Here is a 26430-nt window from a genome sequence, read left to right as displayed (position 1 = left end):
AAGCCAGTAGGGCAAATACTAACTATTGTTTTCTAATTTTTAGGAGAGGTAGTCTCATTTGTATCCGCAATCTAGTTTTTTCTGAGCTCAAAAAAGCGATAATATAAATCCTCGTTTAGAAAACTAAGAAAAAATTGCATGCAGGTACACAAAACATACGCCACGGACTCATCAGCTTGCAAGTTGATCTTCTCTTTTGAAGATCCTTGATCTTAAACAAACAAACTTCAGCTTTAACCTCATGGTTATCTTCAAATATTATGGAAAAAACATTGTAAAACTTTTTTTGCAAAGATGTTATATCTATTGTTCTGACCACCGTAGGTGAAAATAATTTTGAATTTGGTTGTTTTTTTTCACGCAAATTCTGATTTCACAAAAACTTTTCAATTGGGTGCAAACAATAAACCATTTCATTGGTTTTTCCTCGTAATGCGAATGCCGAATTCTGAAAAAAAACTGGGTATTGAGAAAAAAAGTTTTGCTTAATTCATGAGCTCAAAATGAAGAGTGAAATATGAAATTATCTTTTTCCAATTTTTTTCAGTACTCTCAAAACTGATTTCAATAAATCAAATTTGAAACAGTTGAACTTTTCTACCATAAGCAAGCATTCTATAAGAAGCAAGACATTTTCCTTGGGGTTCAAGTTATCACCTCCGCCATCCAATTTTCCCTGCAACTATAAAAATTGAAAGTCACCCTTTTAGTATGTAAATCTTTAAAACGACCTATTAATTATAAAAACATTTTTTATCATTTTGGCATATGCCCTGATAAATCAAGTTTACCTTTAAAAACCTAAAAACGTTCCAATTGAAGCATCATTCATATTGTTTGTGCTTGTTTATGGCTAAACTATAAAGTAACGAAATATTTGTGCTCGGGTGGGTTTTTTTCAGACAAATTTCGACTTTTTAACTAGCCATTTTTGACGGAATTTTTTAAATCATTCAAAAGTTATTGTTATCCTGAGCTTAAATTTGAAAAGATATTCCACCTGTGATCTTTTTTCGTAAAATTATGGGGGTTTAAAGATGGCCATTTTGGCCAATTTGGAACAATTAACGCGCAATATATTTCGCGGGTGGCGTCCCTCATGCTTGAAGGACCGAATGCTTGAAATTAATTTTAGCTTGCTTTCAGCCAATCAGAATTGAGTATTCAAAATCTATAAATAAATCGCGAAAATCTCAAAGAAAGAAAATAAATCCAGGCCATTAGTGTTAATATTGGCCGATTAGATAATAAGCAGATGAGTTTTCACATATTGCCGGACCGGAGGCGGATTGGAACAAATTTAATATTTCAAGGATACCGATTTATGAAAAGTGGAAAATCAAAAAAGAAAATTTATTATAGATGCACGAATTGCTCCGCAAAACTTTCAACTAATATTCAGCAAAATTCAATATTATCTTACGACGAAAATCATCCTCATGACCCAGACTTTGAATTTATTTCCGAAAGTTATTTCCGAATATATTCCGAGAGTTATGTTTTGACTTATTACGACAAAATCCAACAGTCAGTTTAAAACAAATTTACGAAAAAGCTATCGAAAACACCCAAAATTCTCAATTTTTGCCGCCAGAATATCGGAAAATCAAGAGCAGCTTATCGCGTGAAAGAAAGAAATGTTTGCCGGCCGTCCCCCTAAATTTTTTAGAAGTAAGAATCAAAGGAATTTGGGCAGTTTCTGCAGAAAATGAAAAATTTTTGCCTGATTTGAACAAAGCTATCGGAGTTGCAATTTTTGGTACTGAGAAATCTCTCGAATTTCTGCTGAAAACTGACACAATTTTATGCGACGGAACCTTTAAAATGGCCCCAAAGCCCTACGACCAAATTTACACTTTTTTTGTAGTGATTGGCGAGAGAAAAATACCAGTGTGCTGGGCCCTATTGAAAGGCAAACAACAAAGTCAGTACGAATATATCCTCCAAAAATTACAGGAGAAAATTTTCGAAAAAATTGGGATTTTTTTATCCTGAAACCATAATTTCCAATTTCGAACTCGGTTTTATTGCTGCAGTTATTAATGTCTTACCATACACTATTCATTATGGCTGCTACTTTCATTACACCCAAGCGATTTACCGAAAACTTCAAATCATGGGATTCACTCAAATTCACAAAAAAAAACACAAATTTCCAAAATTTTGCGCGAAAAATTTTCGCCTTGGGATTTGTTCCACCTAATTTAGTGGTCAGTTATTACCATCGATTTGTTGGACGCCAAGATATACAGGTACTTGTCAATTGTTCCCCAAAATTACGAGATTTTTTGAATTATTTTCAAAATTTTTGGATAAAAAAAATGAAGATTGGAATGTGGAATGTTTATAATAGACCCTATAATTTACGAACAACCAATATTTGCGAAAGCTGGCATTCAAGCTGGAATCGTGAAATAGCCAGGATCAGACCGTCATTTTGGACAATAATTTACTATTTGAAAATCCAAGAAAAACGAATGCGTTTAGTTTTTGGCCGGATCGAAAAGGGCGAAAAACCTCCGGCTCAAAAATTTAAGTGGCGTCAGTTGAACGCCAAAATTCGAAGACTGGGAAACTCTTATGAACTTGAACTGATAACTCTTGATGTTTATCTGAATAATATTGCGGTTGTTACCCACAATTTGTAATATTTTTGATTATTTTCTACTGATTAATACATTTTCTGTTAATATTGACTTCGATTTTGTGGTAGAGGCATTTAGCCAATAAGAACGATTAGCGATTTTGATTGGTTGAAATTTTTCAAGCATTCGGTCCTTCAAGCATGAGAACCCTCCCCCATTTCGCGCTATTACCGCGTAAGCGGAGATTCAATTCGTCTTAGAAATCGTTCCAAGTCGGTTGAAGCAGGCTATTGGCCATAATAGCTTTGTTACTAGGAGCGAAATCTATCATTTTGTACTTTATATGGCGCGTGGGATGAGGATTTTCGCAGAAACTTTTTTTCATTTAATTTATTACTTTCACTTTGTGCATGCTTTCGCTTTGGGTGAATTTTCAGATTTTTTTCTAGAATAATTTCTAATTACAGTTGTAGAACGCAGATCGAACCTATCGAGCTGAATATTCCAGTGCGCTACGCACTGTTCTGAAGGTGCTTCGCTTCTATGTGAACTGCTCGCTTATAAACTCAATGAGTTTATCTATGACGCTCAAAGCATAAAAAAATGTTCCGAGTTGAATTCAGGCCTTTTGATTGGTTATGATTTTGTATTATATGACTCAAGTTGTAGCTGTTTTTATCTGATAGCAGCTATCCAAAATGTATCAATCTTATATTTTTCTATAGTCAAAACCAAAACTATCGGAGTTCATTGAAATGTCAGTCTGAATATTCAGTGGTTTTCTCTTATAGACGGGGCTAAGTTTTTTTCCAGACCGACTTTTCACCAGACCACAATAAAAAAGACTCACTTAAGATAAGATCAATTTAATCAAAGATTTGAAAAGAAAGCGGATAGAACAAACAAAACTTCGCTGAGAAACCATGAAATCAATTTCTGTAACCAGACTGATTGGCGTCATTACATCTGTCAATCAAATTTGTTTATCGAGTCTGGTGAAAGGTTCATGTTATAACTTTTCTGGTAAAAAGTAGGTCTCGTAAAAGGTCGGTGGATCAATTGAGCAATCTTCCCCCCCCCCCCCCCATTCTCGCGTGGGGGGAGATAGCTCAATAGATACTTCAGACATGTTTATAACCACTTGAAAATAGTTTGAATGATATGATAATATGAACGAGATTCTCCAACGAATATGGAACGCCAACTTTTACAATATCAAAGCTCAAAAATTACATTCAGAGTGAAAACAAAATCAATAAAACTGAGGCACATAAAGCGACTTTTTTCTGTCCTAAATGAAAAAAGCTATTGCGTACAATAGTAAGGTGCTGAAGAGAGCTTTTTTGGTATTCAGATACTAGTTCAGAGCACTAAGCGTGATACTCGTTTTCCTCAATGAGAGGCAGGAGTCGCCCAAACAAAATTTTTCAAATTAATTTTTTTTCTTCAATTTTTCGATTTTTTCTTTTTCAAAATTTTTCTCGATACTCTTATAAAATTAACTTCAGTCGATCAATTGATTGCGTGCCATAAACACATCAACCATCTAATTGCGTTTGTTGGCGCCTTTTTGTGGTGTCTTAGTTTTTGCTTGGGGGGAGATAGCTCAATTGGTCAATACGGGGGGGAGGTTGCTCAATTGATCCAGGTCGGTCACCCTGATAGACGAGCAGTCATGGTTAACTCCGCTCGTAAAACTTTTAAACTTGAGAAGTAGAGATCAACCTTATTATCTCCTCTTCTGAGTGGCCAACCGTAGAATGTCCACCCCAGCCACGTATTAATTTTGAAAATTAAGTTTGTATAAAGTATGGTTTTTCAAACAAACGCACAAATACAATTTGTTTTTAGCAGTATTTATTCAGGATTGCTTTCGAATGCTGTTAATAACCTAAATTTTTGTGTTTTCAACCTTTTTTTAAAATAAAATTAATAATTTAGTATAAATCTGGGCTGCACTTGAATCCATATTATCTCTAAAAGGAGAATTTTCATAGTTGATCTAAAAGTTTGTCTAGAGGATATGATCGAGTTTTATACAAATAATTTTATATTTTTCAACATGCGGTTTAATTTTGTAAGTTGAAAAATGGGTAGAATTTCAAAAAATGCTGCCTTGAGAAACAAATGGGACAAGTCTAATCATTTGAAAGACATGAGCTGCCTTATTTTCGTTATTTTCTGCACAATTATTTTTTTCAATGTTTCCATTCGTGCTTTTTATGTCGCAGGCAACGTTTTGGCATAATAGAATAAGCGTTTTCTAAGGAGTTTTCAGTGGAAAGATTTTCATTATCATAAACAATCTTTTTTGCTTAATTGCGTAGAAACTGGATATTCTTATAAAGTATTTATTATTTCAGTACCTGTTGGGTCAGACTACCTACCTGTCTGCAATGGTAATCAACTACGGGTGTCTGGTGGCTGTGTATCGCAACTGTGGGGAGTCCGTCAGCTCCAAAGTTGAGACTATAGTACTCATTATTGTGCTCACCTTTCAATTCAGTCTCCATGCCTACCTTCTCAACAGGTATGCATATTCTCTTCCATCTGTTACACCAAAACAATATTTTTTCAAATGTATTTTGATAGCCATGTCGAATGATCATTTCGGAGAATGAATTAAGACTGGCCGTATCAGGGTGAAGTCTAGAACGTTCCTAACTTTGATTTTGGATGCCTTGACTTCTCTTTAATGCCTATATTGTAGTTTATTGTAGTAGTATGTTATTTTGTATACATATTATCTTAGGACAGTGCTGATTAAAATTATCCGGAAAAAATGAATAAAACTTGAATTTTCAAAAACGTTTTACTCAAATTGGGTTCAGATTAGACAAAAAATGAACAGGACAAAAGTTACTTAGAATTCCATCAGAATTAATATGAAGCAATTTTTTCTGCGAAATTCTCAACCAAAGTTTTACCATAAAAATGGGTCACTTTGGCTTTTTTCAATTAATCAAGAATTACGCTGAAACTACTTTATTAATTGATGAGGAATATATATCACAAGAAGCCTACACACAGCCCAACAAAGTTGTAGAATGTTTAAGTCTCCAAAAACCAGTATAAGAGAAAATATTTTTGCTTGATATTCAAGAAACGTGATTTTTACTATATAAACCCAAAATCTTTGATTAAAAGCAAATTTTAAACAATTTACTCACATTTTTGGAGATTTAACCCTTCTAGAACTTTTTTGGGTTGTGTAAGTGGCTTCTTGTGATTTATATTTCTCATCAATTAACACAGTAGTTTCAGCTTAATTCTTAATTTATTGGAAAAATTCAAAATGACCCATTTTTGGGGTAAAATTTTGGTTGAGAATTTCGGAGAAAAAATTGCACCATAATAATTCTGATAGAATTCTAAACAAGTTTTCTTCTGTTCACTTTTTGTCTTATCCTAGCCCCATTCGAGAAAAACGTGTTTGAAAATTTAAGTTTTTGTTCATTTTGTCCGGATAATTTAAATCAGCACTGTAGTAGTCTTTGTATAGTAGTGCATTATGTTTTTAGTAAAAATAAAAAAAATGACGAAATTTTTAGAAGAACATTTTATAAACTTATGTTAATCTTAAAAAAATGCAAATTTTTTTTACTGCTCTCTTTTAGAAGTAAACTACAAAGTAATGTATTGAGCGTCCAGTTACGTTTTTATAGAACTAAATGGCCTACCTCGAGGCAATTTCGAAAAATACGCCCATCATTTTTGTTCCTTGAGTAGTGACGAGAAAACTGTTAAAGTTCCAGAAAAAACACGTTCAAGAAAAAACTCTACATGTTTGAAACACTACTAGTTAAGTTACAAATGCTTAGAATGATTTTTAATGATAACACAAAAAAGAAATCACAAAAAATTGCGTCGTTTTACGAATAAGCCAGTGTAAATAGTTTGTCACAATATAGAATCAGTTTTGAGCCTAATTTTTGTTAGCTGCTTCTTCTTTCCGTTGATATAAACTTTTTAAAAATTATTCCCTTGTTGCGTCAATACAAACCAAGAAAATAAAAATGGGTCAGAGAAAAAATTGATTTTGTAAAACCTATTTTTTCTTTAGGAACCAAACCGTCAAAAAAAATTATAAGCTTGACTAGCATAGATAATTCAATTTCGTTTTTTGGTTCAAAAGTTGTTCAAAGGATAAGTTAAATAAGATGCTCGTCTCAAAATGAAACTCCGAACTTTGTTTATTGCGTGTTTTTTGTTGAAAACAATTAAATATTGTTCCCACTCGCAATGTCAATTAACAATAAAAAAATTTACGTCTAATGCATCAACTTTTAGAGACAATTGGCTACCCTCAAATTCATAAGGAAAAGATGCTATTCACATTACTATCACAAATCGTAATAGTACGTCAGAGTACGCGAAGAAGAAGAATTTTTATTTTTAACACTGGTTTTTCGTAAGGCATGCTCACTGCTAGAAAAACTGACATGCACACAAAACTTCAAAAAGCAATCAACTTGGGACTAACAGATTGAAAAATCACCGACGCATTAGTGGACGATATATTGTCACTTACACAAGACTTAGAGGAAACGCACGTAAGAAAAAGTAAACACAGTTCTACAAAAATAAACGCAGCAAATCTAACAACACCACAAGATAAATTTAAGTTTGCATGGAAAAAATTTAGAGTATCCCGGCTATAAATCAATAGCGATGGAAAAAGACCACTATTCAGTAAAACTGATGCAAGTAAGAAAGATGACAACACCAAAAATTTTTGAAGAACTAAATACTTTTATCGGCTCATTTCACTATTTGCAAAATTCATTGCACAGTTAGCTCAATTAGCAGCCCAATTAAGAACAGTTCTAAGCAAAACACAAAAAAAAAACATGAAAAAAATATATCATTTGATTGAAAAACAGAACACAGCATTACAGTTAAAAATGTAAGAAACAATTAAAAATCTGAAATGAATGGAAACTAAAATTGTAATCAAACCCTCGAGAAGCGTTAGATAACGGAAAACTAAATAGCAATTGCAAACGCATCCAGATTTTTGACTTCATGAGATGACATATTTTTTCTACACGAATTTGAATGTTGATTTTATTAAATTAAAAAGTTTTGGTAAACTAGAATTGTCGTCACTAAGAATCTCGTCACAGCAACGATCAAGGTCAAAACTTGAAACCGATCATTGGAAAAATTTATTCCCCACGAGAAACCACAGACTAAGATTCAAACACTAAACTGCAGACTGCCATTAATGCGCACGGACATAAACAGAACATTTATATCAGCTTCAAATATAGCGGAGATAATCGAATCACATAGAATCGCTCCACGTGGAGTAATTAAAAAATCATCGTTCGAAGCCAGCATGTGTCGAAAACCACACGCCGAAGTTTCTAACATAGCAACCACAAGTTCATCTAAACGGGAAAATGCAAAACAAGCGTGCTTAAATGGGAACAAGACTGCAAGACTGAACAAAACAACTGAGCACCAAGTAACACTATGCGGCTTATCCCGAGCGTGAATTGGCACAGGGCATGTTGCCCGCTTAATTAAACTAATGCTGAACCTGATCTGTGCGATGGTGCTAAAGGAAACTTAGTCTTTCTTTACACAAAAAATTGCTAAGGTCACCTATTCTTAATCGAAAGGTCGGAGGCTCGAGGTCCACCATTTTTAGTCGTTACTTGCCGTTTTGCTCGTTACCTGAAACTTTCGTCATCGGAAGTAGACTGTGAGCGCCGTCGTTTCGTTTTTTCACTTCAGTGTTTTTTCAACTGCCTTAAGAAACAGTTTTGTAGGTAGTTTTTATTGAAAATAAAAAGACATTTCAGAAGAAGATTGTTTGGCAAATATCAAGTTAAGTCAAATGAAGAAGTTTTATTCCAATATTTCCCAGAAAATCTTGATAAATAATTAAGCCAGTAGGGCAAATACTAACTATTGTTTTCTAATTTTTAGGAGAGGTAGTCTCATTTGTATCCGCAATCCAGTTTTTTCTGAGCTCCCAAGTGCGATAATATAAATCCTCGTTTAGAAAACTAAGAAAAAATTGCATGCAGGTACACAAAACATACGCCACGGACTCATCAGCTTGCAAGTTGATCTTCTCTTTTGAAGATCCTTGATCTTAAACAAACAAACTTCAGCTTTAACCTCATGGTTATCTTCAAATATTATGGAAAAAACATTGTAAAACGTTTTTTGCAAAGATGTTATATCTATTGTTCTGACCACCGTAGGTGAAAATAATTTTGAATTTGGTTGTTTTTTTTTCACGCAAATTCTGATTTCACAAAAACTTTTCAATTGGGTGCAAACAATAAACCATTTCATTGGTTTTTCCTCGTAATGCGAATGCCGCATTCTGAAAAAAAACTGGGTATTGAGAAAAAATTTTTTGCTTACTTCATGAGCTCAAAATGAAGAGTGCAATATGAAATTATCTTTTTCCAGTTCTTTTCAGTACTCTCAAAACTGATTTCAATAAATCAAATTTGAAACAGTTGAACTTTTCTACCATAAGCAAGCATTCTATAAGAAACAGGACATTTTCCTTGGGGTTCAAGTTATCACCTCCGCCATCCAATTTTCCCTGCAACTATAAAAATTGAAAGTCACCCTTTTAGTATGTAAAATTTTTAAAACGACCTATTAATTATAAAAACATTTTTTATCAGTTTAGCATATGCCCTGATAAATCAAGTTTGCCTTTAAAAACATAACAAGACTGCTCGTATCAGGGCGAAGCCCTGAATGTTCCGACTGCCCTTTAAGTTTTATGGAGCAGCAGTAATAACATAAAAAAATTAAATTAAATAAAATAAAATGAAAATTTTTTTTTCTAAAATTTGAAAATTTTTATGAAAATCATCGCCCCACACGCCATATAAAGTACAAAAAGAGAAATTTCGTTCGTTGTAACAAATCAATTGTGGCAAATAAGCTTCGTTCAACCAATTTGGAACGATTTATAAGACGGATTAAACCTCCGCTTACGCGTTAATAGCGCGAATTATATCGCGCGTTAATTGTCCGAAATTGGTCAAAATGGCCAAAATGGCAATCTTTAAACCCTCATAACTTTACGAAAAATGATCACAGGTGAAATATTTTTTCAAATTTGAGCTCAAGACAACAATACCTTTTGAATGATATAAAAAAATTCAGTCAAAAATGGCTAGTTAAAAAGTCGAAATTTGTCTGAAGAAAAAAAACCCACCCCGAGCACAAATATTCCGTTACTTTCGTATCAAAAGTCGGAACAAAAACGTTCCAATTGAAGCATCATTCAGATTGTTTGTGCTTGCTTATAGCTTAATTATACCAGAAATACAGTCCAAACTACAACAAAAACAACAAGTACAACAAAAGAAAGGTGTGAAAACTGGACAAATAATAGCTGAGGAAATAGAGACACTTGCCAAAAACAGAAATGGTGTATAGACAGTCTGGACATAGCGGGTTTGCTTTCGTTTCTTATCGAAAAACCTACGGGCCAAGCAGGCCCTCGAGGCTAAGCGACTAAGTTAATTTGCATTTAAATCCGCAGAGAGAACACGACCATGGTTACGTTTTTTGGTCTTGAGCAATCAAATTTACCAATTCACCCGATGTTCGAAGAAGAGAAAGAAACGGGTCTGCTCAAATATTGACAAGCAATGAGTAAAGCGAGCTACACGAGAACCCACAAAAGCAGGCCTTCAAAATCTCGGCGTCGAATCTCGGGTTGGATACAAGAAAAAAATACTAATACAAATGGCAGTCAATACAACTAAAAACTACTTTAAAAGGGCTATCAGCTCTCAAGGGGGGGCGGCTTAATTAAAATCATTGAGAAAAAAGGGAAACATTTTGCTTTTTGCATAATTTTTTATTTGAATGAAAAATTAAAACTTAGGTCCCACTTGCAATGTCAAGTACCAAGCAAAAAACATGCATCTAATAAAACAACGTTTGGAAAAAATTGGCTAGCCTCAATTCATTTAGAAATGACGCCAGCCAGACTATTGTGACGACCACAATTCTTTTCAACAGAAAGCTGAAAAACTCTCACGCATTTCAATTCTCTCAAAATAAAACTGTTCAAATCACCATTTTCAAGCAAAAAGTATCTGATATTTTTATACCCATGACAAACAACACATAATTATCATCCCGTTGGATAGTGCAAACTTCAGATCGTTGAAAAAAATATATTACCCTCAAAAATAGTATATATTGGGGCCGAAGGCACTTTTAAAAAGTTTTTGGGTCAGCCAGCCACAAATGAAGCTCTAAAAATAGTACCAAATAGTACCAAGTACTACCTTTTGGATAAACAGGTGGTCGAATATCCGAAGGGGGGAGGAGAACGTCCGCCCAAACTCCCCTAAATCCACTACTGACGGAGACCCAACTTTACCAAAGTTTCCTCAGATGAAGTCTTTCGAAAAATTTTCGGCTGGTCGATCAAAGTGGATATCAAAATGAGCTCTTTTCACGTTCCCCCACATTTGATTTTTATTTCGAAAAATCAATTTTACGTTGTCAAAATGTAATGAAACTTTGCACGGTGACCAAACGTATTATTGTGAACATATGTGTTCCAGTTACATGTCAGCTGACATCCACCCATTCAAAATCCACTTCTCTACATCATAATTGTTCCGACTTTCGATACGAAAGTAACGGAATATTTATGCTCAGGGTGGATTTTTTTTTCTTCAGACAAATTTCGACTTTTTAACTAGCCTTTTTTGACGGAACTTTTTTTTATCATTCGAAAGGTATTGTTGTCCTGAGCTCAAATTTGAAAAGATATTTCACCTGTGATCATTTTTCGTAAGGTTACGGGGGTTTAAAGATTGCCATTTTGGCCAATTTGGGACAATTAACGCGCGATATATTTCGCGCTATTAACGCGTAAGCGGAGAGTTAATCCGTCTTAAAAATCGTTCCAAACTGGTTAAAAGAAGCTTATTTGCCATAATTTGTTTGTTACAAGGAGCGAAATCTATCTTTTTGTACTTTATATGGCGTGTGGGGGGTTGATTTTCATTAAAAAAAATCCACATTTTAGAAAAAAAAAATTTCTTTTGTTTTATTTCATTGAACTTTTGAATGTTATTACTGCTCCATAAACCTCAAAAGGCAGTCGAAACGTTCAGGGCTTCGCCCTGAAACGAGCAGTCTTGTTATCATTAATTTTCAACATAATCTCTGCCTGATGTTTTTCATATTGTTTTTTCTTGGTGGAATCCCTCATAAGCGAAGGACCGAATGAGCAAAAACAAAAATCAACCAATCAGATATCAGTAATTCAAAGTTTTCAGAAATTCAGTAGAAAAAGCGAGAAAATTTGATAGAAAGTAAGCATTTCCAGGGACTTAATATTAATTTTGGACGAATATAAAAACGTCAGAAATATGCAAAATTTTGAAATTGTCACTGATCGCTGGTAAATTTGAACCAATTTTGTAATTCAAAGATTTTGTTATAAAAGAAGCAAATATTGCTTCATTTAATTCCTTTTAGTTGAACAGCAATCGATTTATTCTAATAATTGACATTCGGTTGTTTTTGTTTTCGGTCCTTCGCCCATGAGTTTTTCCGCCTGTTCGGTCCTTCCCCAAGAAAATAGCCCTTTTTTATTTTTCAGGTTTTTTACTCGAAGAGGAAAAGCAAAACATTTTATTAATGAGTGCGAAAGACGTTACGAAGTGGAAGTGAAGAGCATCCTCTCTCAAGGTCCTCGACGAAAGTTCTCGACTTTTAGCGAGAAAGCCAACAGGACTTTTGTCAATGACTCGTTTAGCGTCGGAAGTGCAACCAACATTGCCCGGCCGTCATTAAGCAGTTACATAGAGTCGTCACTATCTCGTACTCAATCTCAAAGCCAGTATGAAACGATTAGCGAAGGAGTGACAATGCAAATGGGACTTGATTCGGACAAAGTTGAAAATGGAACTAACGCAGTGAACAAAAGTGTAAGATTTCCCATTGTGTCTGATGAAAGAGAGTACCAATGAACATTTGAGAAGTATTGCATTCGCACCAAAATATTTGTTAAGTCATCACTTCTATTTTGGGGTCCTTTGATTTATTCCGCCCAAATTTTGTAATTTGTGAAGTCAATGTATAACTGGTCGTTATAAAAGTAGTAATCATTCTAATACCAATTCACAGATTTTTAGTTAAGCATGCCAATTTGAGCCAAAAAGAAGGTGGAAGAAATGTTTTCCCTTTTGAACTTATTTCCTGATTTTCTAGCCAGGACCAGAATCATCAGGCGATTTGAGTTTAATGTGAATATTTTACACAAAAAACTAAACTTTTGGTTTATTTGGCTAATTTATTTTGGTTGCTAAAAATTATGAACAGAATATTTTGAAGTGCCACTTGAATCTGATTGGCTACTTTCAATACATCAAATTCAAGCATAAAAGTTTCAGTCTAAGAGTATCAATTAAAAATTTTCCGCCAAAAACGAATTTCCGGATAGCCCAATAAAATTTTAAAAATCTTGGTATAGTTATTAACAACCGAAACAACATAAGACTATAAGGCAAATTCGTCACAAAATTCGAACTTCTTTCATTGGAACAATTAAAATATCTTTTTTTGTTATCAAAACTATGAAAGAAAAAATACTAGAGACCACAAACAATTTGATTGTGTAGCAGCTTTGCTTTCATGGAATTAGATAGCAAAAAAGTGCAACTCTAAACAGGGGCGGATTTTTTTTTGAAAAAACAGGCCAAAAAAGGCGGTTTTAGGCACTTTTTGGAAAACTTTGACCAAAAAGTTGCGTTTATTGGGAGCGCGCTCTTCCCTCAAAAATAGTCCCGAAGTCCCCCATCGAAAAGTTTTAGGGTCAGTGAGCCAGAAATGGATGTCTCATAATAGTTCAAAGGGGGAAATTTGGGTCGGCAGGGGGTCGAATCCCTGAGGGGAGCGTCTCCCTCCCCCTAAATCCGCTGGTGAGTACTAAATAAACATCAATCCCCTGGTCGAGGTACAGTCGTGCCAAATATGGTCATGCGAAGGGATTCTGCGAATTTTACAAATCCATTTATAAATTGAGTCGGGCAAAGTGTGATCACTGCCTAAATTTATGAGAGGTTACGTGTTTATTTTGAGTTTGGAACTCTTTCTTACTGAAACATCCATTTTTCATGCTTATAATTAATTTTTGTAAAATTTTTTGATTTGATTGGTGTTTCAACGGCTATCACAAGCCATACGCAAGTCGAGAACATGAAGTAACATATCGGGTGAGTAAGTAATAAGATCTGATATGTATATAGGGTCATAAGATATAATTAAACAGACTTAAGAACCTTCAATTTACTTGTTTTGAATCCTCGATCTTTCAGTTTTTGCAAAATTTTGGTCTGGTCAGACCTCATGCCGGCTTGATTTCAGGAATCAGTCTCAAATGCCATTATAAAGAAGACATTGTCAAATTTTCATCGGCTATTCAGGAACAAAATTTTTTTGTCTATCCGGGAGAAAAAAACAATTTTCGGCAATCCGATAACATTTTTTTTCTGCTCTCCGGGTACACATTTTTTGGTTATCTAGGTTTAACTCTTTAAATGAGGAGTCAAAATCAATTGCAGATTTGTTGTTTACGTTAAAACACCCTTGGCTGGGAAAAAATAATTGCGACAAAATTCAGAACTTTTTTTTTGAAAAATATCATTTTTTCGAACTTTCTCGACAATTTTTTAATTTCTCGGCTTACCTGTCCATAGAAGTCTATACCCAGAACCATCTCAGGAGCCAGACTTGGCTAGAGGAAAAAACAAGGTCGAAGTCTTACGAGGATTGCCCTGGCTTTCCTGGATCAGTCTAAGAGTCCAGGGCTGGTTTTCAAAGAATTTTGCTAAAAAACAAGGCCAAAATCCCAGGCAAAATTTAGAATCGGTAAATGCCTGCAAACCTAAAAATGCCTAAAAACTATGAAAAGGGTCTCGAGCGAGCTCACATAAGCAGGCAGCCAACAGACAGGTATACAATTTTTGGTGTCGCAGACGAAATACTTTCCCTCCCATAACAGCCAGTGAGCAAGCAAGAAAGAACACAAGAAAACACAATGATACTTATTATTTGATTTTTGATTTGATAGCAAACCTCTCTGATGCATTGATTTTTTTCTGATGTGTTATTGAGAGAAAATAGCAAAAAAAAACATTTTTAAGAGATTCTGTGGGGGTTGAGAAAAGTAGCCAGTGTAGTTTTTGCCCAAGTTTATTCTTGCTCAAGCCTTCCGTACTTCTAGGTGTTCTGTACAGTACACATGTGAATAGTCAATTGTAATTTTTTTTCATGCAGATCAGTTTTAACTTGACTAAGTGTTTTCTCAGAGAAAATTCGTTTGACAAACAATAGATAACAAGGCACAGGGACCGGCATGCCCATGTAAAAGAATTTTACAGAAAATCTATTACACGTTCTGCTTACACAAACTTTCAACTTCAAACAGCGTGCACCAAGCCAAATTTTTAATCAAGTGATTTCCAAATTTATTAGAAAGTTGAGTCTAATATACTTTTGGTCTAATAGCACACGCATTTAAAGCAATTATCGCATGCTAACCGCTACATCCTCACGGTGCGAGTATCCGTGGCACATCAAATTGCACCAATCTTTCAAGTGGCATTATTCTGCACGATAAAAACTACTAGTGGCGCACGCTTGTTTCTAGCAGATTGGATGCATTGTCGAGAAATGTTATGCATCCAATCTTGAGATTTGTTATTGGATTCCTCGAACAATAGTTAAACCTAGCTTTTAAATTCCGCATTTGCTATATAATAAATCTAGCTAGAGCTCTTAATTGTTAACGCCAGGACTGTTTTAAACAAAACAAGACTGCTCGTATCAGGGCGAAGCCCTGAATGTTCCGACTGCCTTTTAAGGTTTATGGAGCAGCAGTAAAAGCATAAAAAAATGAAATGAAGTAAAATAAAATGAAAATTTTTTCTAAAATTTGAAATTTTTTGTGAAAATCATCCCCCCACATGCCATATAAAGTACAAAAATAGAGATTTCGTTCCTTGTAACAAATCAATTATGGCAAATAAGCTTCGTTCAACCAATTTGGAACGATTTATAAGGCGGATTAAATCTCCGCTTACGCGTTAATAGCGCGAATTATATCGCGCGTTAATTGTCCCAAATTGGTCAAATTGGCAATCTTTAAACCCTCATAACTCTACGAAAAATGATCACAGTTGAAATATCTTTTCAAATTTAAGCTCAGGACAACAGTACCTTTTGAATGATATTAAAAATTTCCGTCAAAAATGGCTAGTTAAAAAGTCGAAATTTGTCTGAAGAAAAAAAAACCCACCCCGAGCACAAATATTCCGTTACTTTTGTATCGAAAGTCGGAACAATAACAATCCTCTAATGCTTGTTATTCCGTCTTTCGATACGAAAGTAACGGAATATTTGTGCTCGGGGTGGGTTTTTTTTTCTTCAGACAAATTTCGACTTTTTAACTAGCCATTTTTGTCGGAATTTTTTTTTATTATTCGAAAGATATTGTTGTCCTGAGCTTAAATTTGAAAAGATATTTCACCTGTGATCATTTTTCGTAAAATTATGAGGGTTTAAAGATTGCCATTTTGGCCAATTTAGAACAATTAACGCGCGATATATTTCGCGCTATTAACGCGTAAGCGGAGATTTAATCCGTCTGAGAAATCGTTCCAAATTGGTTGAACGAAGCTTATTTGCCATAAATTATTTATTAAAAAGAGCGAAATTTATCCTTTTGTATTTCATATGGCGTGTGGGATGATGATTTTAAAAAAAAATCCAATTTAAAAAAAAATTAATTTAATTTTTTTTTATATGTTATAACTGCTCCATAAACCTTAAAAGGCAGTCGGAACATTCAGGGCTTCGCCCTGATACGAGAAGTCTTGTTGAATTTGTTGGGGAATCTGTTTACATGTCCGGAATACGGAATAACAAACTATATTTGCTCATTGCAAAACTGCGAAAAAACTAATATGCTGCAAAATTTACGTTACAGATACTTGTACGCGAAGTGCACGGAAGTTTTTTTATATCAAATCCACTTTGAATGTGTTTAAAAACTTGTCTCTGGAATCCAGGAACATAAAGAAACCAAATTGTGCGCCTATCCAGTAGACAGTTTGGCCTCGTAATGTGAAATATACCCAATTTTGGTCAAGAAAGTCAAATATATGTCGAGCACTTAGTCCGAAATTAGGTTTTTCACAGTCTAACTTCTTTTTTTAAAATTTAGGTAGTTTCAATTATTTTAAAATTAAAGAACTAAGTTAGTTTAAAAAAAGAGAAAAAAATCTGCTCAGCAACAAATATCTACCAAGGAAGTGTTAATCGCAAGGTAAAATATCAGGGAGAACATTTCGAAAATTTGAGATGCAAGAGTTTTAGGGTAGAAGAAAAAGAAAATTTTTGAAATGTTTCCCAAACATATTTATCCAAATCAATATGCCCAAAGCAATTTTGTAACAAAAAGGGAGACCAGAAATGAAATTTTGAAATTGAAACTCACCACTCTAGTGATTTTTATATTCAAATGAGGCATCTCCATGAAAATTCATTTAAGTTGCTAGTCGATGAAATTTGAGCACAGTCGAAACATGGCAAGTTCAGAATGTAGACTGTGTAAACGCAAAAAATTGATCAAAAACTACCAAATCATAGGTTAGCACAAAAAAAACAATAAATTCTTGAAAATGAGCAATATTTGGTTTCTATTTGCGTTTTCTTCAGTTTTTTTTTGAAATCAACTTCTGTCTATCGAGGTTTTTTTCAGCTGTTTTTTTTGTTCGGTTGAACTTCTGCAAACGTTAGGATTTGAAAATTTATCAATTTTAGCGTAACAAAATTTCACATTCAACTGGCAATAATTTGAGTTTTCTCATTCAACTGGCAATAATTTGAGAAATTTTGCAAACTTTGCCATTTCTTCAAAAGTCGGAACAACTTTTCACATAAATTACTACCCATTCAGAGAAAAAGGATAGAACTTGCTGAAAAGGGTTTGCCACCCACTAGGATTGCCTGAGGGTAGAATATATGAACGGTGAGGAAGAGGTTCGGCCCCTCTCTTGTATCCCCCTTTGCGTTTTTTTACGACGTCCATTTTCGGCCAACCGTTCTAAAATCCCGAAATTTCTATGACAAGCATTTTTCCATATTTGAAAATTGTATGATAAGTATTTCGCCATAAACCAAAATTTTATTTTTTTGCTCTCAATTTAATATCTGAAAATGATTGAGTTGTGTTCGAGATAGAGACCTTGTTTGACTCAAAGCTAGAGACATCAAAGGTTGGACGGTCTTGCATTTACATGAATAGAAAACGACCTGATATAACAGGTCGTTTTACACAATTGATATAAGATGAATAGAAAACAACCTGTTTTACACAATTGATAGACATTGAAAGAAAACGACCTGATAAAACAGATCGTTTTACACAATTGATATAACAAAAATAAATAACTTTTAAATTTCATCGTTTAAATTTTTTGCCAAAAATTAAAAATTCTTTACTCTACCTATATCAGTTGTGTAAATCGACCTGTTATTCAGGTCGTTTTCTATTCATGTATGACTAGAAAATCATGATGACCCAAAGCCATATACTCTAGTTAACGAGTGACTCTTGTTTTGTATTCATGTAAATGCAAATTCAAAATTTAAAAGTTCTTTAGTTTCGTTATATGAATTGTGTAAAGCGACTTGTTATATCCGGTCGTTTTCTATTCATGTAAATGCGAGACCGTTCAACCGATGATGACTCTAGCTTTGAGTCAACTTGGTTTTAAAAATTTGAGTCATCATGGTTTTGAGTCATGGTTTTGGTTTTTTGTATAGGTTTTAAAAATAATCATCGTTGAAAATTTTTGTCACAATTTATAAGTTCTTTACCTTCGTGGTTTTGGTTTTTTCATGGTTTTTTCATCATGGTTTTGGTTTTTTGTATGGTTTCAAAAATAATCATCGTTGAAAATTTTTGTCAAAATTTATAAGTTCTTCACCTTCGTTATATCAATTGTGTAACCAATTGAGTCATCAAATGTTGGACGATCTTGCATTTACAGGAATAGAAAACGACCTGATATAGTGTTTAACACAATTGATATAACGAAAGAAAAGAATTTCTAAATTTTGCCAAAATCAATTGAGTAAGACAACCTGATATATCCGGTCGTTTTCTATACTTGTATGACTAGAAAACCATTAGAGTCATCAAAGGTTGGTTGGTTTTGCATTTACATGAATAGAAAACGACCTGAAAGCAAGTGACGGAGACCTTAGTGTACTAAAAGCTAGAGTCATCAAAGGTTGAACGGTCGTGCATTTACATGAATAGAAAACGACCTTATATAAGGTTGAACGTAATTGATATAACGAAAGAAAAGAACTTCTAAATTTTGGCAACAATTGACCTTGTATTTACATGAATAGCAAACGACCTGAAAGCAAGTGACGGAGACCTTGGTTGACTCTAAGCTAGAGTCATCAAAAGTTGGACGGTCTTGAAGTTACATGACTAGAAAACGACCTGAAATAAGGTATTACACAATTGATATAAGGAAAGCAAAGAACTTTTTAATTTTGACAAAATTTTCAACGATGATAATTTTTAAACTTTGAATTTTTAAACTATCAGACATTGATCAAGGCATACGTAAACATACCATACAAAAACTTAAGAGTTTTTAGCGTTTTTGAGAAAAAAAAATATTAAGCTAAAAGGAAAAAATTCCAACATTAGTGTATCGAGGACTAATTTATGCACACTGTAGAATTGGTGATTCTACTGTATTACATTGCTATAGTAACTTAGCGTAAACCGACTGTATGAACTTGTAGCAATGAAATTCAGTAATAGATAAGCTTAGTTTTAGAGCAACTAAGCTTATCTTAGGGCGAAGAATTGGAAAAGCGCGCAAAATCTGGAACCCCCCCCCGGAATGGGAACCACTGGTCCGATCCTTATGAAAAATGGTGAGTGACTAATAGAGATGATTTTAGCCGGGCATGCTAATTTCCAGACCCCTGGGACCCCTGGCGGGGAGTGATAATGATTTCCGAAAATGCAATTAGCACTTTTTGTAAACCGGTAACTAATGGTCAGAATGACTTCATATTGCAATATGTTGTAGCCCTAGGCGAGGGAAGTTCACCACCGGGATTTTGAACGCATCCGGTTATTACTTCCGGTTTTACGCCCTATGTAAACAAAACCCACTTTTCGTTATTTCTCGCCCCTGATAATCCTAGGAGGCTGAAACTTGGGGGGATGGTAGGTTGGGGAAAGACCTATAATTTATTAATGTTTGGACCCAATCCGGCGGCTACGACGGAAGCTATTAGCACTTGAAAATTGAATTAGGCTATTTACACCTGATAGTGATAAATGACTTGTGATTTTAATGCTTCAATGTGAAGGGAGGCCAACCCAGTAGGGGGACCCCTAGTGATCCAATCCTCTCCGAAACTTCCTATGGGGTGAAAATGGCATTTTTAGGGAAAAATGTTAATTGACCCAATATTTTCGAAAATATGGGAAGGGATGGTCCGATATCAATTAAACCTAGTGGGAATGATCTACCATCAAAAATAAGACGTTTGGACGCGTTTGACCTCATTTGACCTCGGATGACTTCTAAGTGGTCATTTGGCATTTTTGACCCCAAGACCCCCGGAACCCCTGAAAAGCGGTAAATTAGCATTGTAAGGACCCGTAAGGGGTATTTACCTACCTGGGGAGGTAAGGGGAGGCCCTCAAATCGAGAATTTTCTGTTTTGATTTTTGTACCCGAGCGAAAGTGATTTTCTGTAATTAGCAAACATTGGGGTCAGCTTAACCCGATCCACTTGGACTTTCAATTAGAACGACAAACAAGTAAAAATATAGCCCCAGACAAAAATTGAGAACATCTATGGGAGGAAATGGAAATTTCGGTATGAAGATTTTATGAACAGCCCTAGCATATTAAATAAACTCATGTGGTGTTTTTTCGGATCAAAACGGCACGGGGAAGGGAAATACCCAGCCCTTGGACTTAAATTTAAAAATGACCAAAAATGGAAACTTTTCAATTATCACGGAAGTTAAATTCCCGGTTGTGTGAGAACTACCCAATTCATAGGAAAGGGAAAAAGTTAGGAAGAACTAAAATAAAATCATGCAAGGTGTCATTGGTCAAATACGATTGGGAGCTGATTTTGTAGTTGAACCCAATGTTTGCTCAGTATGTCCTGATTAACTAAGTGCCACCCCGATGTTTAATTAAAGCTGACCTAATGGTTGATTCAGCTGATAAGTACTGATTGGCAGCTAGTTAAGTGAATGTTAGTAGGGATAGGGACCGGTACGCCTCTGACCGAACCGAAAGTAACTAAAAATAATGATACGCGATTAAGGTACAACCACCGAACTGCAGAACAGTGATAACTACTAGAGAGAGTAGTGGGTTCTCAGTTACTTGGAGAACAGTGTTAGCTACTACTAAGGGTAGTTGGTTCTCAATCAGAGAAGAGAACAATTATTGCTAGTGAGCGAGTTGCGCTGGAACCCGAGTTTAGTACCGGGTTGAGACAGTGAGCGATTGAGAATTTACTCATTGTGCCCACGATTTGGTGAACTAGCTAGAAGCCCAAGAGGGTAGCCGAAAAGAACCTAAATTAAGGGGCAAATTTCGTAATCCTTTGATCGGCCGATTTAGTCTGACCACCAACATAACCCTTTCAGGATTGTGGATCATATCGTGTCTTAGTGTCTCCCGCCATTACACGGTATAAAGGGGAGAAATTCTGCGGCAGTTGAGCAGAGTGAAAACCTGCTTAGAGGAGACGACTCCCCGGAAAAGAATCTACATTGGCGCTCCTGGGTGGGCTTTCTTTATCGAGCGAATAACGATCTTTGGATTAGAACGAATAACGAATAGACCGAACAACGAAGAAGAAAATGGATCGAGACAATCAAGATGCAAGCGAAGTGTTATTCAAAGCGAGAATAGACGATCTGTTTCTGTTAAGAACCAACTTAGGAAGTGTGGGTTATTCGAATTGGATCAACTACGTCGATTTTAGAATGATGCATCCGAGGAAGGAACTGAGGAACTACTGCGGTCCAAGGCATGACGGTGCTGTCATTCATGGCCGGACAATCATGAAGTTGGAGATAGGAGCAATAAACAAGAAAATAGCAGTTATCGTTGAGGAGAACTTGTTCAGACCCTTGTTGATCAGTCTCAGCACGCTGAAAAGAAAGTCAGAAATCAGGGTTGACTATCAGCGGCGCTGTATTCATGCAGGCGATAGTACAGTGCCATTGCTGGAAGAGATTGGCAGTCCCTTGAGTGAAAGCAGAATGAGGCAGATTATGGCTCCCTCCGACTATCCCAGAGTGCGGACAGGAGAAGTTGGAGGAGAACAATTTGCCCCCAGATCGGAATCGGCTAACAAGGGACGAACTTTCGTTTGGGGCAGTGTGTGTGACGAAATAGTGGACATTGAGATTGACAATAGGACAGATTGCAACTTGATATTCGAAGGTTTGCTTGAACCCTTCGGGTGCGAAGACGCTGTTCGGAGGTTCAATGGAAAGTTGAAAGGAACATTCAGTGGAAAAGAACGAAAGGTCGAGGCCCTCGGATACATCAGAACAAGAGTCGGATTCGGTAGCTTTGAGGGAACCTTCATGTTGATCGTTGTCAGTAACCGAGTTCTCGATTCAGATGTAGTCCTAAGTGCTCAGGGACTTGCGGAGTGTCACAAATTATTCGTAAGCCACAAAAAAAGAGCGCTGTGTCACGAGAGCAGACTAATGGAGCCGACGCCAGTAGTTTTTGAGAAACTACCAAAGACATCAATGATCATACTGGACGAAGAAACGATTGGGACAAAAAAGAAGGTATCGATGTGGAATGCGGAAGAATAGAAGAAGCCGAGTACGGGTATGGATAGCAAACGGACCACGCCGGTCGAACCCGATTCAACGACTGCGACTCACTCGAGACGAAGTGATAATGACGATTCATCGGGCAGCAGAATGATGCTGCAAGCGGCTGAAGTGCCAACCGAGTTTAACCCGAAGCTGCACTTGATCGATGGGTTCGTGGACAACCTCCTAGTTCGGATGGAGCTGGAAGAGACTACTGCAATCCACATGATGAATGTATGTGCTTTCATGATCCTAGAATCTTCCCCTCAGCTTCAGGCGTTCAATGGAAAAATTCACAAATGCTGGGACGATCAGGTTAGTGACGTTGTTGTTTTGGGCCAGGCAGAAGTGGATGTCTAGGTTGGGACAATCACCGAGCGGCTGGATGTTGTTGTGGTGGCGGATACTGAGATAGAAGTCGACGTGGTTCTGAGCCTCAAATAATTGGAAGGACTACACGGGATGCTCCTCGAGCGTCCCAGAGGGGTGCTACGGACTGGAAGGGAAGAAACAGTTCAGGTGATCACCGAAGATTGCAAAGACATGATCCCACATCACTTCGAAATTGTGCTTGACGGAGGCAGAAACCCCGAGGTTCCAAGAGCAACGAGCAAAGGAAAAGACAAAACCAAGCTAGCCGAGCCGATCCACGAAGGGCTGGGTGTATTGGCAGAACCTGTTGGCAAAGATGGCATCACATCAAGACTACTTAGCGTTGAAGGAGAGCTTACGGCACGCGCTGAGACCCAATGTTCCGGTTCTGTAACTAGCGAGGGTAAAATTAAGGTCGCAACGGAAGTCGAATCGAATGCAGGGCGGAGAACCAGATCCGTTGAAACTCGCAGGAGGTTTGTGAATGCGTTCGCCAATGGTGTGTATATGGATAACGAACTTGACGACGAGATTGCGGGTAATTTGATGCGACTTGACGCTTACCAGACGTTGCAGCCACGGCCAGCTATACTGCAGTTCAACGGAAGATTGATTGGGAGATGTGACGGAAATGTCCGAGATGTCGAAGTGTTGGGATTAATTTCGGTGGAAATCAAGTTGGGGAGACTGAGATGGACACGGACATGGTTCCGAGTACACGATGGATGAATGAATGTTTAGGAAGTTTCTATGATGAGCAGTCAAAGAAAGTTTCACGAGTTTCGAACCAAGTTCGGCGGTTTCATTCGAATGGGAGTCGTGCCCAAGGCCACAGAAAATTGAACTCGCAGAGGAGTCTCAGACACATTTAGGAGATTGGAAAGACGGAGATGACAAGCCGGTGGTGGGACGCCAAGTGAAGAAGTCACGAGTTGTGGCGCCCAAGAATGCGGGGAAAGAAGTGAGTGAATCAATTCTCGTGGAGACGGACGACTGGTATTGGATGCCCATCAGAGCATTCACGAATGGCTACGTCAACAACAGGGCTGCTAAAGTGGAACTGGATCCAGACACTGAATGGACCCTGTTAAGCTACAAAACCTACCGGTCGATTGGATCAGAGATGCCCCTGAGACAGGCCGAGGAAATTCTCGAGACAAAAAAAGGAGTCAGTTTGGAAGTAGTTGGCAGAGCATCGATTGTGCTGCAGCTGGGACAGTTTAACAGAAGGACCGAAGTCTTGGTGGTCGTTGGACTGGATGTTGATCTAACACTTGGACTCGTTTGGTATGAACAGAACGAAGATTTCGTTTTCGACATGAGGAACCAAGTTCTGAAAACTTGAACGAAGTACAAAAGTCCAATTCAGGTTAGATTCAGATGTCCTGGGAGACCGAGATTTCGGGTCCGACATGGAACGGATTCAGGCAGAGTATGTGCCAATGCAGCTGCGAATACAGACTCATGTGACACGGTGCTGGTTTATCACGAGGGTGCGGGATCTGGCACAGAAATGACTGAGATCAGAATTGGCGAATCGGCGATGGTTGACGACGTCACCGAGCGAGTCGACATCGAAGTTTCCGAAAGAAGCGGTCAGGAAAACGAGTGTAAGGGAAGGTGATCGGGGGAATTTCGAACCCGACGACAACTCAATAGAACGCGTCTGCCCGACGGAGATGGGACAAAATGAGAAATTGGTCGATGAGCATAGTGAAGAGCATGCTGTGGTAATAGGCGAGGTTACGAGTGGCAAAATGATTGAAGTGGGGGAGTCAACGCGTGGAATTGGATTATTTCTCCGTTTCTTTCCAATTTTGAGTCGCCCAATTACATTCTTGCTGTCACACACAAACGGCAAGCGAAGCGTACTCGCGATGGTTGGACGGGGGAGAAGAGAAATAACGACTGCTCCGGGCGGAAACGATGAAAAAACGAAGGGCTCTTTAGACGGGACTGACGATGATGAGTTTAGTTTTGACGAGGACGAGACTGCAGATGGTTTTCTGAGAAGTGGGGACAATGCCTCTGCCGAAAGACAGATGATGTTTGCAACCGTGCAAAGGCCAGATGACAATAACATGGACGAAACAAAAATTACTTGGGCTGAAATGTGCCAGGAGATGACGGAAACGACGTGCGAACACAGAAAGTCTACCAAAGTATGGGACGAATGTCAAAATCTGCTTGCGGGTAGCAGATCAGAAGGTTCCTTCAGATCATCCAAGCGATTCCGAACAAACGATGACCGAGAGTGGCTTGGCAGTAGAAGGGAAATGGGACCTAGAGATGTAAAGTCCGCCTACTTCCACAATTTGATCGATTGATGGAAAAAGCTGTCTTTGTTCGGCGATGATGAAGTTGACCGGAGCTCGGCCGCATCGGAGAGCGAGGTCCCGAAGCAGTGTTGGCGTCCTCCAGATGCTACGGGGGAGTCGGATAACTGGACTGTGCCGCAGGACTACCGGCACCTCGTAGACAGATGGAAACGACAGGAGGAGCGATGAAAGAGACCTGAAACAAGAGGTCGGTGAACTAGTACGGGGTTCAGTTCAGTTCAGTGAGTAAAACTGAAAACTCTTTCTCCCTCTCTCACATTCTAATCTCATTTGCGACATTTATAAGTGCTTGAGAAACGTCTCCACCAGTAAGACGGATAGAAACTCAGTTAAAATCTTGGTAGTTTAATTTATTGTTTCGATAGAAGGGTGGAGGTATTTCACAACGCGTTTAAAAATCTTTCTTAGACTCTTAGTTGCTTCACTCAAGGAAGCAACCCTTGGTGCTAACATAGATAAATTGATTATGTAAGAGTCTATGGAAACTGAAGCCAGCGGTTCGCTGCGTCGCAATACGTAAACGGTGGTGCATATAAATTGTGTCGAAAACTGGAGAGTAGTACAAGGCGGTGTAGTATAGCAGAAAAAAAAACAAAACCTGAGCGTAGGGTTGGTAATTCATGATGAAAATGGTTGAAAATTGCGAAATTTGATTTTAACGTAAACCGACTGTATGAACTTGTAGCAATGAAATTCAGTGATAGATAAGCTGAGTTTGAGAGCAAACAATCGTAATCGGACTTTGCACCTTGAATTTGACCTCTAGGTCGAAAAATTGGAAAAGCGCAGAAAAAATCTGGAAACCCTCCCCCCCGAATGGGGAACCACTGGTCCGATCCTTATGAAAATTGGTGGGTGACTAATAGAGATGATTTTAGCCGGGCATGCTATTTTCCAGACCCCTGGGACCCTTGGGGGGGGAGTGATAATGATTTCCGAAAACGCACTTTTTGTAAACCGGTAACTAATGGTCAGAATGACTTCATATTGGAATATGTTGTAGCCCTAGGCGAGGGAAGTTCACCACCGGGATTTTGAACGCATCCGGTTATTAATTCCGGTTTTACGCCCTATGTAAACAAAACCCACTTTTCGTTATCTCTCAACCCCTGATAATCCTAGGAGGCTCAAACTTGGGGGGATGGTAGGTTGGGGAAGACCTATAATGTATTAATGTTTGGACCCAATCCGGCGGCTACGTCGGAAA

The 26430-nt window shown here is 37.2% G+C and overlaps 1 long non-coding RNA gene across 1 annotated transcript; it reads left to right on the top strand.

Moving 5' to 3' along the window:
- Positions 1-4952: 4952 nt before the first annotated feature.
- Positions 4953-12740, top strand: LOC134842767 (uncharacterized). Its single transcript, XR_010162545.1, has 2 exons — positions 4953-5115; positions 12202-12740. It is a non-coding gene; the product is annotated as an uncharacterized LOC134842767 (long non-coding RNA).
- The last annotated feature ends 13690 nt before the right edge of the window (positions 12741-26430 follow it).

Source organism: Symsagittifera roscoffensis, chromosome 3 (genome assembly GCF_963678635.1).
Source record: "Symsagittifera roscoffensis chromosome 3, txSymRosc1.1, whole genome shotgun sequence".
Taxonomy (NCBI): domain Eukaryota; kingdom Metazoa; phylum Xenacoelomorpha; order Acoela; family Convolutidae; genus Symsagittifera; species Symsagittifera roscoffensis.
Note: the sequence above shows the minus strand (reverse complement) of the source record. Positions and strands in the feature narration are given on the sequence as shown.